Source organism: Molothrus aeneus, chromosome 19 (genome assembly GCF_037042795.1).
Source record: "Molothrus aeneus isolate 106 chromosome 19, BPBGC_Maene_1.0, whole genome shotgun sequence".
Lineage (NCBI taxonomy): Eukaryota > Metazoa > Chordata > Aves > Passeriformes > Icteridae > Molothrus > Molothrus aeneus.
Genome location: NC_089664.1, coordinates 9237813 through 9254522, shown reverse-complemented (window position 1 = coordinate 9254522; position 16710 = coordinate 9237813). Strand labels below are relative to the sequence as shown.

At 51.3% G+C, this 16710-nt stretch overlaps 1 protein-coding gene across 1 annotated transcript in view; it reads right to left on the bottom strand.

The window, feature by feature from the left end:
• The window catches only part of NACC2 (NACC family member 2), a 49294-nt gene extending 39597 nt beyond the window's left edge, over window positions 1-9697 (bottom strand). Inside the window, exon 1 of the mRNA XM_066562942.1 lies at window positions 9574-9697. The gene's annotated coding sequence lies outside the window, so the exon portion shown is untranslated. The remainder of the gene's footprint in view (window positions 1-9573) is intronic.
• Window positions 9698-16710: the final 7013 nt, after the last annotated feature.

Genomic DNA, 16710 nt, shown 5'->3' with positions numbered 1-16710 from the left:
CCTCACGCCAGGCTCCCTCAGATGGGTTTGCAAGCATTGGGAGGTTGGTTGGGTTTTTCTCCAAAAGTGCCAGCAAATCTCTCCCTCTTCCTCCCAAACTGACATATCCATCCATAGAGGTGGGTGCTACCACCAGACACAACTCCTAAGCTCCCAACCCACCTGCTGTCACCTGGACAGCCATCACCTGGACAGCAGGAGGGAAAACTCCTCCCAGCAAAACACCAGAGCTCCTGGCACACGTGCACTGGGGCGGGCACAGGGTGTGGGAACTGCCTGCACCAAATATTTCCATTGCTAATGCTGCACCCCGGGTCTCACACAACATTCCTGAGGCACCCAGGAGAGGTCAGGAGCAGGCTGCAGGGCGGGGAGGGGACAGCAAAGCAGCCAAACAGCACCAATCCCTCAGGCACAGCCAGGGGAGGCTGCAGGAGCATCCGGCATCACTTGTGATGCTTCATAAATACACTGCAATTGAACTTCCAGGATTTTTGGGGCAAAAACCACTTGGGAGGTGTGAAAAAGAAGCAAGAAATCATGACTGTCACTCTATAGGACCTCACAGAAGAGTGGTAAAAGCCACTGGAATATTTTTGTTTAAAATCGCTCACAACACTTTGCACTGTGGACATCACCAGTGTGCCACTGTGCTTCTCTGGGTTTTCAGGATGGTCAAGCAAAAAAATTCAGCTCAGTGCTCTGCCAAGCTGTGCTGGGGTGACAGCCTGGACCAGACACACACAGGCTGCAGCTTCTCCTGGTTTCTCCACCCCCTCCAAGTTGTGCTGCCCTCCTGTCCCCCTGCAAAGAGTTAAGTCCTCCCTCCTGCATCATTTCTCCTGCCAAATGCAGATTAGTCAGCAACTACTGCAGGATACACCTCTCCTAAGGCACTCATGAACAAAGCAACAGCCAGCTTGGGACCTTAAAGGGAAGGTAAATGAGGAAACTTCCTAAACTTGATTGCAAAAATATTCATGAAGGTACCCCGTGGCTCAGGTACCTCCAGCTGCTCTGCTGAAGCTCCCACTGGCTCCCAAGGGACTGCAGAGGTGGGATGGACACTAAATCAAGTGCTGCAAGCTGGAATTAGAATCCACCAGAGCATCTGAAAACCACCCAGAGCCAAACCCCCAGCCCTCACTGCCTGACCCCAGAGCAAGCCTTGGGATGGAGGCTCCCACTGCCCAGCTAAAGCCCTGCAAGGACCCTGGGCTCCATGTACATTTTTACACTTGCACAAAGAAACCAAACACCCAGCAGTCATCTGAAAGGCCAGTTATTAGATCACTTGAAATGAGCTGAAATGAAAATCCCACAGGTTTTATTGGACTACTGAGATATTGATTCTGGTGTGCTTCTCACTCAGCCTGCAGCACAGAAATTCACCCTGCTAGAAATCCCACCTGTGTGCTGGGCCAGAAAATGCACTGGGAATGTTCAGGGCTGCTTTTCCTTGTTCCCTTTTCCCGAGCCTGGAACTTTCCCTTCCCCTAAGGGAAAGTCATTTAGCTTGACTGGCACAAATGCTGCTGGTTTCACCCAAAGGCACAAACCACCCCCTGGGGTACCCCTGGTGCAGAATATACCCCCAGTTCATCTGACCAGCTGAGCTGGGACAAGGATGGCTCCCACTCTGGCAAGGCCTCCCCCAGCCCTGCCATTATTTGACAATTTTGGATCCCCATCCCCAATTCTCTCAGGTTATAAATTCACGCGATGCCTCGACAGCAAAACAACACCGCTATAAATTATTATATTTTTTCCTACCCACATAAAAAGGGAGCAAAACAATTAAAACCCAGGCTGTGCTGTGTGTGCAGAGGCACTGCAGAGCTCCAAGAAGCCCTTCCCCAGCCGGGGTGCCCAGTGCTGGTCCCTGTGATGAGGTGCCAGCAGCACGCTCTGTGCTGCACGGCTCACTGCCCACGGCATGAGCCAGCCCCAGGCCACTGCCAGCCCAGGGTTCTGCTGCTCTGTTCTCCCCAGCCCAGAGTTCTCCTCCTCTCCCCAACCCAGAGTTCTGCTCTGTTCTCCCCAGCCCAGAGTTCTGCTCTGTTCTCCCCAGCCCAGAGTTCTCCTGTTCTCCCCAGCCCAAAATTCTCCTCTCCCCAGCCCAGAGTTCTCCTCCTCTCCCCAGCCCAGAATTCTCCTCCTCTCCCCAGCCCAGAGTTCTCCTGCTGGGAGGCAGCAGCTCTGCGCCTCGCATGGATCTGTGCAGCTTTTTGCTTTAAAAAAAAAAAATAAAATCTCTAAATAAAAATTCATGCTTGCAGCACAAACACAAGCTGGGCTGGTACTCCACTCCTCCCTGGGCGGGATGTGCTCATCCCTTGAGCTGCAGCTCAGCCTGAGGTCCTGAGGTGCATCACTGCCTGGACAGCAGCACACCCACCCTCCCAAAAACCCCAAACCCTTCCCCATGCTGGCAAGGACAATGTTCTTCCCTAAAGGACCTGCCCTTCCCTAAAGATCCAAGGTCCCACAGGAGGTGTAAAGCTCTTGGGCTCTGGAGAAGGTGTCCAGGAGTGTGTAAGGCTGGGACTGACCAGCACAGAGTGTTCTGGAGCCTTGGAGGGGCTGAGCACAGCCCATGGCCCTGATGCAGCCATGGCACAGATCCTGGGAGCTGTGTGGTGAGTCAAGAAGTCCTGATGTTGGATTCACTGCACAGCCTGTGAATTAGTCAATCCTCCTCTTTCGCCTGGGGAGGGGGGCTGGTCCCAATTCAAATATTGTGTAAGCTGAAAAAGAGCCTCTTAAAAAAAAAAAAAAAACCCAACCAAATTCGAACAGATAAAATGCAGAAATACTATTTTGGAGGAACTGGGGAAAGCTGAAGCAATAATGACAAACGATTCCTTGCTGCTCTCCCATTCCCTTCCTCCCAGGGCCTTAAAAAGGCCTCTCACCATCCTGCCCTGGCCCTGCTCACGTTACACTGGGATCAACCAAAGCAGAGTCTGGTGCTCGTGTCCTGCCCAAGGTCACCGTGACAGCCAGAGCCCAGCAGGAGCCCAGCCTGGAGCTTCTGGAGCTTCTGGAGCTTCCCAGGGCTCTGCCCCAGCCCCTGACCCCGGCATTCCCACATTCCCAGGCACGACCTGGGGGGAACACAGCACTGGGGAGTGATGGAGCAGCAGGGCTGGGTTTGGTTGGCTTCATTTCCACGGACACCATGCAGAAAGCCAAAGAAACCTTCCCAACTTCCCCTTTTCTCCAAGGCTTTTCTCTCTCCCTGCTTTTCTTCCCCCCAGTTCTTAAAATCCAATTATAGCACGACTCTCTCAGCAGGGGTCAGTGTGGAATAAGAATCGCCCGAGTTAATGGACATGAGACCAAGAAAGATTAATGCCTAAATGGTTTCAAAAGTTGTATGATGCCGATTTCATTAACATTTTAATTGTAATGTATCTTTTAAATCTTCTTTCACACTAATGGTTTTTATATGCTTCAAAAAAGAAAAAGAAAAAAAAAACTGCTGACAACAAAAATATCAACATACCAAAATTAACAGACGGAACTGAGTGCTGTAATGGGAACTGAATGAAATGCAGAAAACCATGTTAATGATGCATTAAGAGTAGAAACTGTGCTCAGACAAGAGTCAAAAATTCAGCCCTACACTTGCATGCCTTGACTTTGAACAGGGGCACCTTTCCCCAGGTACTCAGCACAACCTCATCTTGTGTCTTTCAGGGGGAAAAAAACCCAACCTGTCAAGCTACTTATGCTTAAATGTACATTTCATAATCACTTAGAAGTTGTATGAAAAAAAACCCCATAAAGCAACAACCCCAGAAGCTCTACCAAACGCAGAAGTTTATAACAAAAAAAAAAAAGCTGTCAATTAATCAGATTTTAGCAGGGTGACAGAGAGGAGCAGCAGGTTCAGGGGAGGAGGCTGCTGCTGTCCATCCCCTTCTCCATGGAATGGCACTGCTGTGGCTGTCACCACTCCCTGGGCTCTGGCACCTCAAGCACAGCAGAATTCCCAGACAGGAAAGATGCTGCTGCAACCGCCGTGCAAAATTTTATTTTACTTAATTAGAAGACAATTAAACCTAAGCAATAATGTTTCATTAAGCATGGGCATGTATTGATGATGTTAGCACGGATAAACGGAGACACAGAAGGAGCAGATAATTGGGGAGCAGACAGATGAAGTTTTAAACAACTTTGGTTTGTAGAAATGAGTGAGAGATATGCTTCTGTCGCCTGCCCTGAGGCCAAGCTGCAGGGGAGATGCAAAAACCACAGCTTTCCTTCCCAGTCCATCAGAACTTCTTAGAAGAGAGAAAATCCAGTCTGAGGGATTCAAAGCCTCCTTATGCCCAATAGGAAATCATAATCCCCAGGTTTGCCATGAGGATGTGATTCCAGCCACAACAGAATAACCATCATCCTACTCAGGTTTAAACGTTTTAAGGTTTCTGCAGCTGGTGAGGTGCTGAGGGAGGTTTCCAGTGAAGGGGTAGCTATGGAGAGAGGTTACTGCTGCTTGTGGGGATTTCATCCCACAGGATCTCAGCCATGGAAGGGTCTGTAATCCCACAGGGCAGCCAGGCTCATGCATCCCACTGGAATCCTCCCAGCAAGCCCCATCTGCCTCTTCCCTTGGAAATCAAATCCTTTTATCCACCTTCAAATGGATAAACCCTCACTCCCCATCTCCTTTGGGCACCGGGCCATTGCCTTCTGCACGGCACACCATGAGACACCAACCCTTTATTGATGTCTCACATTTCACCTCTGTGCAGCATAACCCCACAAAGCTCAGGAGGACCAAAACATCATCATCACCCCTTTGCCCTGCCACCACTGCCCAGCCTCTCCTACAGCCTCCCTGCAAGCATTGATGTTCTCTCCTGTTTCCCTAATGCTTCCTATAATCCAAGTGTAAATGTTTGTCCTATGACAGGGAGAACTGGCATGTAAAACATGTCCCCCCACACAAAATGTATATATATATCCCAGGCTGCCATATGCTTCCCAGTGGGTACCACGGCAGGAATGCTGCGTGGAGCAGAGCCAGCGCTGGCAGGACCCTCCTGCCCCTCCACCTCAGCCCCACTGAGCCCCAGCTCCCTGCACAGGCTGTGCTGCTGAAATCCAGCCCCCAGACAGCCCAGGATGAAAAACACCTGGCTGCTGTCCCCCTGCCCATCCATCCAGAGGAGCCCTGATCGCTGCCCAGAGGGACAAGAGGGATTTCCTAATGAAGGATGCACAGATCCTGCTTGTGGCTCCACAGCCCTGGGGATGACACCGGGGAGGAGGTGAGGGGTTTAATCTCGTCCCAGTGACTATATATGGTCACTGTGATGGAGCCACCTCCCCGTGCTCACGCTCTGCTGCCCTTGGCTCCTGGCACTGGGCTCCGCAGCAAACTGGCAGGGCCTGGGCACGGCGCCGGCGCGCCACAAGTCAGCAGACTCCCCACGTTCCTGTGCTCTCTCTCCCCCTTTCCCAATTTTTTTCTGGCTTGTAAAAAGTCTTTTATCAGTTAAAAACCAGAGAGAATGCGCAAATACTCAAGGAAAAAAAAAAAACAAACAAAACAAAAAACCCTAAGACATTTTAAGAGTGTTTTATAGAGAATTGTTGCACGGGGGACAAAAAAAAAAAAACCAACAAGCTGTCAAGTTACTTATGCTTAAATGTACATTTCATAATCACTTAGATGTTTTATGGAAAAAAAATTTAATCTTTTGGTGAAAAGTGTATCAATTTATTCAGCCCACATAGGCTGTTAGTGCTGGGTAGTTTGTGGCTGCAATTCCTGGCCCTACCCCCCATCCACCCACCTAGGGGAAAAAAAACTCACTGAAATACTTGTCTTCATAGGAAATGCAACACCAAAAAATGTACTTGACATGCAAAATTCTGTGAAAAGTCTGACGTGAGGACCTCTGAAAAGCCTGAGGCCAAACTGCGCCGGCTGCTCGCAGCCCCGGGAACACACAGAGCACAAAACCTGTGCCAAGGGCTATTTATCTTCATTTTATCCATTCAGCCAGGAGCTTTCAGGGGGTCTTGGGCACAGCCACCAAAGAACTGCTCTCATCACCATCATCCCAACAGCACCAGCATCCCCCATCCCTCCTGTCCAGCCCAGCCTGGATCCCTGGGATCCTGCCCAGGGCTGAAGCCCCAGCAGGGAGCAGGAGGAAGCTCCACACTCTGCCTCCATCCTCTGTCCCAGCAGTCTGATTTTTATTACCTCCGTCCCCATTTAGAAGTAACCACATGACAAAGCCGAGCGCAATCCTGCCCAGGGAGCTCGCCTGGGATTGCCTCTCCCTCCCCGGGAACACAGCATTTTAGCAAGTTTTCCCTTCACAGCAGAATTTGTGGCTACAAAGAATGTTAAGATTTAATCTTTTTTTTTTTTTCAAGATGCCTGTTCTGCCTCCAAACATTTGCTCAAAAACAAGTTGAACTTAAAAAAAAAAACCAAAAACCCCAACAAAAAATAAACCACTAATGAATCACAGTTCCTAGCAAATGAGCAATTGCAGTTGACACAATGAATTATGCCTGAAGCAAGCTGGGAAACATATTTTGCAAATGATCTCATCCACAGGCAAACCTGGCATGACACTTGATTTGCTAAAAAAGACACAAAGCCTGTCAAAATTCCTGTCACTCCGCAAATAAAGTCAGGTAGAGAAAACCAACAGCCTCACCCTCTTTTAAGCACGCTTCACCTATTTCTCAATTGCTCTACAGGCTTGAATTAATAAAATAAAAAAACCCCACACGCCCTCCTGTAGGTGTGCCCATCCCAGTGGGTGCTGAGGGCCATGGGATGTGCTGCCACTTCCCTGGATGAGGAAGAAATGGGCTGGGAAGCTGCTCTTTGGATGCCAAGCCCAGGCTCAGCTCGATTTGAAGCCTAATTGCAGCAAGATCCGATGCTCGATGCTCGCTCTGGCCATTAGGTATGGCAGGGAACTCACAATTCCCTTTAATTTCCTCCAGCTGCATGCCTGGGTTTTATTTCTTTCATTACATTCAAGCAAACTCAGGGGTTAGAAAAGAGAGGGGGGGAAAAGCCACTCAAGTGCAGCCCCCCCCTGCTCCTCACATCCCTGGAGCTGTCTCAGAGCAGTTCCCTTTGGCCCAGCACATCCCACCCTATTTCCCCACCTGAAAAGCTGCTGGCTCAGAAAACCTGAAAAAACTCAAAGCCATGGCTGAACCCTCCTTCTAACCCCGTTTTGTCAGAGTATTTTTAAACACAGAGCAAAGCAGGAGCCGAGTCCCAGCACTCTTTCCCGGGTTGTTCCATGGTGTTTGTCCCCAGTTCCTGCCACCCCAGTGCCAGCAGAGCCACCTCTGACCCCATCCCTGCCCACCCCACAGCCCTCCAGGGACCAGGGGCTGTCCAACAAGACAGCCTGAAATAAATATTTCCATTCCAAGGTGAGCTGGGCTGTGTCCCCAGCCAGGAAGGCACAGTCTGGAGGTTCCTCCCAAGCCAGCCCTGATCTCCCCGGGTGGATCAGGCTCTGGCAGGAGCTCTGTTGGTGTTTCTCCCCTGGCCGGCAATGCTGCAAAGTGGCCTCGCTCCTCCTGACACCTCCAGCTGGGATCTGAGCCAAAGCCCAGCCCAGAGGGACTCACCTGGATGCTCCAGCCAGGCTCAAGTTCAAGGAGAAGGGAATTTTCTTTCCTGGACTTACAAGCAGTGAGGATGCTCCGTGCCCCCCCGAGCACGGGGATGCTGCCCTGTCACTGGCACCAGCCAAAAGGAGCCAAAATCTGCCTCCAGTTCCAGCAGGCTCCCTCAGGAAAGCACAGTCATGGCTGGGGGAGCTAAAAGGCTTTTATATTGCCAGAGGGCTCCAAAAATATCACTTCCAAAGTGATCCAGCATCAGCACACGCATCCTGGCTAATGGCATCCATCTCTCAGAACAGAGGGGGGCTCTGGGAAAAGCTTGGGGAGCCCTGGACAACGTTTTGGGAGCACTGCCCTGCACAGCCACAGCCCAACCAACACACAGACCACATCTCTGGCCCCCGTGGGACCCCCTGCTCCTGCCCTGATGCCTGGCTTTACTCTGCTCTCTGTAATTCCAGCCGCCTTGGGAGGGGTTTTTTTTTGACAAATTTTAAGTTTCAGAAATCCATCCCCACCCTGCTCTGTCCCAATACGACAGCTTTTACCCAGTGAAGCCTTAATTAAAAGGCCTCTGCAGGACGAAAATCCCCAAAACACAGCAGTTACAGCCACAGAAGGACATTTACTCTCAGGAGGGACAGGATCAGACCCCTGATTTTTTTTCTACTTGCCACTTACTTCAAATCCAAGCATTATCACCCCCATCATCCTCACCTTGGGGTCACAGCCTTACTGTCCTCAGCTGGGCAAGCCACAGCAAGTCAGCTGCTAAGGAACAGCTCAGCTTTGCTCTTTTTAGTTAAAAGCTTTCAGAATTTCAGAGCAGGCTGCGAATCTGGCAGGAGATTTGGGGGGGAGGCGTGCTGGGATGCTGCAGTTTGGAGCAGCCCCGCTCTCCCCAGGACCCCAGGGGCAGTGTCCCCACGGAGCAGCAGCAGCAGCAGCAATCATCCCGGTTTGTTTACCGATCCCAGCTTCTCCTGCTGTTTAATATTTCAGCTGGAGAAGGTGAGCCGGCACGCCAGCCCCTCAATTACGCAGGGCGAGAGGCAAACACTTGGCAGGCAGCGAGCACATCAAGCTGCCCACAAGCTTCGCAAATGCCTCCGGAAAGGAGGAGGGGGGAGAGAGGGGAAGAAAGAAAAAAAAAAAAAGGAATATTCAAATTAATGAGCCGGCGGGGTAATGGAGACTTGGCTGGAAGTGATCCTGCACTTCGCCGTCGGCCGGGCCGGCGGAGCAGCACGCGATGTACCGCTGGCTTTTCCTAGGGCAGGGAAGATGTTTGGAGAAGTCCTTGAGCGCTGTAACTACAGCAGGGCTGCGGCGGGCACGGAGCGCTCCCGGCCGAGCCCAACTCCCGGCCCCGCTCCCCGCACCCCGGAGCGGCTCCAGCCCCCCGACAGAGGGGTCCCCCTGGGATGGGGGCACATCCCACCCGGCCAAGGGGACCCCCGTGAGCGCCCACGGCTCGGGGGTCCTTCCCCAAACCCCAATTTCGGGGTTCGGCCGGGTTTTGGATTTCAGTCTCTCCCGTTTCGCAGCGTTTCCCTCCCCTGGGAGCCAAAGTCCGAGCCTGCGCCTGCATTCACCCCTAACCCGCAGCCCCCGAGGGGGTTCCCGCACAGCCCAACCCCGCATTGCCGCAGGACCGCCAGGAACCCCCGAACCGCGCTTCCCACGGGGGTACCGGGGGCACAGCCCGGCCGGTCCCCCCTGCGCTGCCCTGCCCTGCCCTCCCCGCACCCCCGGCCGGGACCCCCGGGACCCGCGGGTGAGGGGCGCGATGTGCGCGTCCCCCAGCCCAGCCCAGCCCAGCCCAGCCCGGCACAGCCCGCCCCGGGGGCCATGCGGGCTCGGCGCTGCCCCGGGCGCTGCCGGGGCCGGGCCGGGGCTGGGCCGGGGGTCGGGGCCGGGCCGGGGTCCCGGGGCTGCGCTCACCTGCGGGGCGCCGGCCCCCGAGGCTGCCCTGGGCCTGACGCGGCGGGGCCGGGCGGCGGCAGGAAGTGATTCCAGCCGCTCCTCACATGGACTTTCCCTGACCTCGCCCAGCAGCGCCGGCAGCCGCCGCACAGACCGGCCCGGCGGGACCGGCACCGGCAGCGGCTCCGCGCCAGGGCCGCCCGCGGGGCGGGGGCGGGCGGGGGGCGGCACCGGCCCGGGGGGACCCGCGGGAGGAGCCGCGGGGGGCGGGACCGGCGCGGACACCCCGAACCCCCCGGGCCCGCTCCCCCAGCCCCGGGCCCGGGAGGGGCGGGCACGGCCCGGAGCGGGGCGGGAACCGCGGGGCTCGGGCTGCTGCCTTCGGCTCCCCATGTGTTCTACTTTTATTTTATTTTATTTTATTTTATTTTATTTTATTTTATTTTATTTTATTTTATTCCATTTTATTTTATTCCATTTTAATATTATTTTATTTATTTTATTTTATTCCATTTTAATATTATTTTATTTATTTTATTTTATTCTATTCTATTATTATTTTATTCTATGCTATTCTATTGTTATTTTATTTCTTATTTTTTATTTATTTTATTTTTTATTCATTTTATTTTTTATTCTATTTTATTCTATTTTTTTAATTTTATGCTTTATTTTTATTTTATTTTTTTGTCTATTTTATTTGATTTTTATTTTAGTCTATTTTATTTTTATTTTATTTTATTCTCCCTTAATATTTCGTCTCATTTTAGCCCTTCTATTTTATATTATTTCTTTTTTGCTGTTTATATTTTTAATTTCCTTTTCCTCTTTCACTTTTTAAATTCCATTTATTTTGTCTGTTTATATTTTATTTAACTTTATTTTTCTTTTTAATTAATTTCATTATTTCCTTCCTAATTTCCTTTTCATTTATTTTTTAACCTGATAATTTATTTTTCTTTTTTATTTTTCACTTCATTTAATCTCATTTCTGTTATTTATTTATTTATAATTACTTATTATTATTTATAATTCTGTTATTTATTTATTTATAATTATTTCACTATATAATGAGCTTCCATCCCCAGTTTTGGTGTTTATCCCAGCCCAGATTGGATGTCACAGGGAGATGCCCTGTGCTGACCCACAGCTCCAGGGCTGCCCCTTTTCCACACCCTTGTCCTGCAGAAAAAGCCTTTCAAGCATCACAAAAAGCAGAGTAATCTGAGGTGGGACTGCTCGAGCCTTGTGGGCACATTTCCATTCCAAATTTCATCCTACAGCCTAAAAAATTAAAAAAGTCCTTTTGCTTTGTTGCCTCCCTAAGCCCAAAATATTAAAATCAGCAAATTTGCATGATGAAAGTGTGCAGCGTTGGCCCTATGTCTGCTAAAGGAATTTCAAAGGAGTAACAAAAAACCTCTTTAAAGCAGGAGCCTCTTGCTGTCTGCTTTGCATGCGAGATTATGTCAGAACTTCTTTGGATCTGGAAGTTTCTCTCCTCTCACACTCACCAACATTCATCATTTAGAGGCTGCCTCAAAATCTGCAGCAAAATATCCCCATATTTTAAAAATCAGCATTGAATGCCTAGAACTGCTCAAGGCTGAGGAATTTCATTAGCACTTGACACTTTAAAAAACAGTGTCAGGTCAGGACAAACACATTTGCTTTTCTGCTCAAGATAAATTCGGGGTTTTTTTTTAGAAATGATGCATGAGAAATATGTCCCCAACTGCATTCTGAGCAGAGCAACCGTAGAACCCTTCCAGTGGGAGAGCCCAGCTCCTCTTCCTCGGCTTTCATTGAAGCATCTCCACATCAGCTCATCAGGAAGGAGCGACAGGAAAAGGGGGAATGGCTGCAGGGAGGGCAGGGTTAGGTGGGATTTTGGGACAAAATCCTTTCCTGGGAGGGTGGGGATGCCCAGAGCAGCTGTGGCTGCCCCTGGATCCCTGGAAGTGTCCCTGGACAGGGCTTGGAGCCACCTGGCACAGGGAGAGGTGAAATCTGAGCAATATCTCCTGCAAGAACTTCCCTGGCCCAGGAGATGCCCCAAAGCACCTTGTGGGGCTACAGCACTGCTCTGGGGGACAAACACCCCTGTGGGGTGACAGCACTGTCCCCTGTCCCTCCCTGAGCAGCACAGCCACATCAGAGCATCCCTGTGACACACAGGACATGGGGACACGGCTCAGGGCACTCCTGTGGCCCCAAGTGCTGCACTGAGCAGCTCCATGCCCTGGCTCAGCACAGGGATTTGGGGTTTGGGAGCCCCCAGCACCTCCCTGAGGGTCTCAGAAAATCCAGAGACATCCACAGGGAGCTGGAAAACTCCAGTCCCTCCTGCAGTGCTCCAACAGGAGAGGAGATCTGAGCTCTGTGACTCGCCCAGGGCCTCCCCAGCTTGGAGAGACAGCAGAGCCCTTAATGCTCCAGCGCAGGAGCATCTCCCTCCCTTCAGCCATGGACATTTTAAAAACGTTCTGTGATGGAGAAAGAAACATTTCTTAAGTACCATTTGATGTCTCAGAATGGCTCCGGGGTTAGAGAAAACATGTTTATTTACTACTCTGCTGATTTTAATGCGAAAGATTGGTTCAGTGAGTAGAGGAAACAAACCAGGCAACATTTTCCATAATGTCTGCAAAGTGTTCCCGGGCTGCGGAAATATTTTCTTTCTCTCTCTCTCTCTTGCCTGCGTTTTTTTCAATCTAGCATTTCAAATTGAAGAATGGCTTGAGGGCTGAAGAAATCACTTGATAAAATACCCAACATTTACATTCTTGCAGGAGAACAGCTAACTTTTTTATTTTTTTTTTCCATCTGAACAGTGGTTTAGTGAAGCAGAAGAAACAATCCTGCAGCATCCCACATCCCTTTAACCCCTTCTGGCTGCATCTGAACTTTCGCTGTTCACTGCAAAGCTTTAGGGATTTTGTTCCTTCTCCAAATTCTGGGCTCTAAGGCCACTGCAGGTGGCTAAAATACACCTTGCAGCTTGATTTCCAGGTGGATTTCTGGATGTCTGGGTGAGAGAGCCAGCCTGGCTGGGGACCAGCCCATGGCAAAGCATCAATCTCTGCACCAATCTCTGATTTATTTTGTGCAGGGATGTGACTTTCCAGCAAACTTTGGAAAGCAAAAAGGTCTTTCTAATCTTCCTGCCCGCAGAGATGCTGGGCTGGGAATGCCCCTGGACTGATTCCCAGCACTTGGTGGCGGTGGGATCACCTTGAGCAGGTGCTGGAAGACCTGCAAAAATTCAGGAGTCTGCCAGGAGACTCCTTACCCTGCAGCAATCCTTCAGAGGACTTCAATTGCCACATTAGGAAGGATTTTTGTAGTTTGCTTTGTAGGTAGAATAATTTTTATCTCCCCAGCCCAAGGTGTGACCGATATTTGTGCTGGGCTGTGAGCTACAAGGCCTGGTGGAAGGTGGAGAGGATCTCCAGAAACCTTCCCTGGCATGGCCCACTCAGCCAGCCCTGAGCACAATTGATATTCATGGACGGAGGAGAGGACACAGGGCTCTGTTACAGCCCAGCCAAGTTCCCTGGGATTAGCATCACACCCAACAAAACAAAATGTGTCAGAACCCCTCATTCTGTGCTTCACTTCATGCCAGAGGGATCTGCCTTTTCCTCTGCCGTTCACAGCAGCCCAGTGAACTTTGCCAGGTGGGGAGTTCTGCTTGTGGCGCTCCCTCGTGCAGGAATAGAGACAATCTCTGAAACCAAACAGCACCATGAGTGAGGGGAGAGCTGGTTCTGAGGGGATTTGTGACAACCAGCAGGGCAGAGGCTCTGGCACTGGGAGCAGTGACCCTCCAGGTGCACCCCTGTCAGCCACAAAGCTCAAATCAGGGCTGAGGGCAGCTCTTCCACCACCTTTGCCCTGGAAAATGGACATTAAGAGGTTGGATGGCCCTCCCTGCCTCCTGTGCTGCGGTGTCTCCATCTCCTCCCGCTGCAGGATTTCTCTCTGCTCCCATCAGGGAGCCTGCCTGGGGTGGATTTCACTGGGAAAGCTCGAACCCTGCTGCAGTAAATCTCTCCTGGGTCACAGGGGGTCTCATTCCAGCCCAGCAATGTTTCCATGTCAGCCCCCAGAGCTCCCCTGGGAGGCTCAGAATTGGCATTTTGATGGTGTTTGAGCTCTCTGGACCTGGCTGTGACCCTGTGAGGTCTCTGGTGACGAGAGCCATTGCCACTGCAGCTGGGATAGCGAACATCCCCCACAGCCTCCAGTGCCACACATGGGACGAGGGATGAGGTGCTAACACCACAATTTGGGACAAGCCCCTGAAATCTTTGTTCAGCCAAAGCCACAGCACCCAGGGGATGATTCCTTACCCATGAAAGCCTTTGTTTGTTGTCTTTGGTGGCTGTTCAGCTCTCTCATTTTTTCTCCGTGGGGTTTTCTCCTTCCCAGCTCTGAGAGGGGTGCGATGGCTCCAGCTCTTCCAGCCCTCCATCCACCCCAGCTCCTGATGTCAGCCAGGAGAGGGAAGCTCTGCTGGCAGCCTCTGCCACCCCACTGCTCTGGGCAGGGCTTTCCCCCATCAGCACGACGGAGTCACCCCTGGGGTGATGGGGTGGACACAGATGTTCCTGGAATCCCAGAATGGTTTGGAAGAGACCCTAAAGACCACCCCAATCCAAGGCAGTGACACCTTCCACCATCCCAGGCTGCTCCAAGCCTGGCATTGGACACTTCCAGGGATGGGGTGAAGTTAAAGTTGTTATTTTTTATGAATACCAAGAATAAATCTCTGAGCTCTTCACATGAAGCCTCTACAGAAGGCTCCAGCATCACCCTGTGCCACGCAGCTGACACGGTGCAGATGTGGATTGTTTTGACTCCAGCCAGGCTTATTTGATTTACATTAAAATGATTAGGAATAAGTTAAAACAAACAGAAATGAGATGTCTCCAAGGCAGCTGCATTGTCCTGCCTAAACTGGCACAAGACTGTGTGTAAAAAGGCTTTACTTGTTAGTAAATAGAGAAATCCTCCCGATCCTGCTGGGGAATTGCTCCAGAAGCTCAAGGCACTGCTTGTTTCCAGCTGGGTCCCCCGAGGTGAGAGCAGGACAACAACAGAAAACCATGTATCATTGGCCTGTTTTAGTAATTATTTATTATATAATGGTGTGGTGCCTGTGCAAGCGGGAGAAGAGAAAGCCCAGCCCTGGGAGGCGTTTTCTGCCTGTGTTAATTCTGCCCGTGGCAGGTGCTCACAGCCTGGCTCAGCTGAGCTGCTGGCCTGGGAGCCTCTGACCTCCCTGGACACAGCCTGCAGACTCTGCTCCCAGGAGCAGCATTAAAATAAATTTCCATAAAAGTATCTGCTTTCATCTTAAAGACTCAACGTGCTGGTGGATGGAAGCTCGTCTGGTGCTGATATTTAATTGCCTCTAAAGCTCAGAAACGGCATTTCAGGCGAGCTGGTGCAATTCACAGGACACCAGCAGCCTTGCTCTGGCTGCCTGCTCTCTGTCTGAGCTCTGCCCATGATTTCTGCTCCCCAGATGAGCCATCTGACACTGGCTGTGGGAGCAGACATCCCCTCAGCGCTGGATCCAGGAGCCCTGGGACACTGAGGCAGCTCCCAAGGGACTCACTCCTGCTGCAGCTTTGCACTGGAGACAGGGATTGCTTCAAAGAGTTTGGAAAACTGGGAAGGAGCTTCTCCTTTGGGTCTGGCAGAGGAGGTAAAGCTGCTCCCTGGACACCCCTGTAATGTGGAGGGGCCAGCCTGGGGGATTTGGGGACATGGAGCAACACCTCAGGATGTATCTCAGCCCAAACTCCCTGCAGACCCTCTCAGAGAGTGGCTCATTTCTCTGATAACTTTTTTGATCAGAGAAAGTGATCAACCATCACTTTTTCAAAGTCTTTCTTGGTTCATAATTTAAATTCATTTCAAGCTGGCCACTCAGTTGACTGCTGAGCCAACAAATGGTGCTCAGGCTCTCCCTGCAGATCCTCTGACACCCCTCACTGTTCCTGATGTGGGTGCTCAGGAACACAAGCAAGATGCCTTTAAATCAAGAGGCTCGGGTCAGCCTTGCAGGGCAGGTAACTCTGGCCAGGTGGAAAGGGGAGGAGGTGGCCACGTGTGTGCCCTGCAGGAGATGATGATACCCTCGATGAGAAACTGCCAGAGACAGAGTCAGGCGTTTGATTTCTCTGAGCTAAGCATGTAAATGAGACTGGCATAATCGGTCTGTGTTTCCCCTTCCTTTCTGTAGAGGAATATTTTGGGTTGAAGTGTCTGTGATGTGACTGATGCAGCAAGTCAGCGCTGTCAGAGCCTGATTCACGAGTCGCTGCTGCAGTGCTGGGGGTGGGAGCGGGTAACCTTGGCTCCTGCTCCTCCTCCTGCCGCTCTGCTGGGATCCGGTGTCACCGGCAGGTGCTGCCGGGAGCGGCTCTGTCCCCGCTGGGACGGAGGTGACACAGGGAGGGCTCTCCTTGCTCACGAAACCAGCACAGCGCCTGTCTTGGTCACTGCCGATGGACCAGGCAGGGCAAGGAGCATCCCCAGATGTCTCCTGGAATGCTGCTCCTGGACACGAGAGGGTCTGGGGTCTCATTGTGAGGGATTGAGTGACTCTTGGTGCTGAAGTTAAGCCAAATCTTTTCATATTTCCCACAGAACTGGAGTGTGATCTTATCACAGGAGCTGCAGTCAGGCCTGTGCATTGGCACAGCTCCTTTGCTATTGTTGAGAAAGTCTTGGTCTGAGAAAATTTACAGTAATAATGATCCCCCCTGAAGCGTATTGTGACTCTTTATTCCGTGTTTGCCCTGGTAGCTGCACCTTTAAAGCAGAGAGGGCACCCCAAGAAAAGCCACCACTCCAGCCCACCCAGGACAGCACCCCAAGAGAGGAGAGAGAGCTTTGCCAGCCAAAGATCCATTGGAAAGAAACCTTCAGCTGATGAATTTTCCGGGTTTCCCACAACAATTTTGGGAGAGTTTTGTGTCCCATTGTTATAAGACAAATTTCTAAGGCACTGTTCACGAGGAGCTGGGCAGGGATGTGATGTCCCATCCATCCCTGTGGGATGTCTCCCACCTGTTCCAAGGTGCTCCTGCTGGGACTGGGCTGGGCTCCTGGCACCTGGCAGGAGGAGGAACTGGAGCA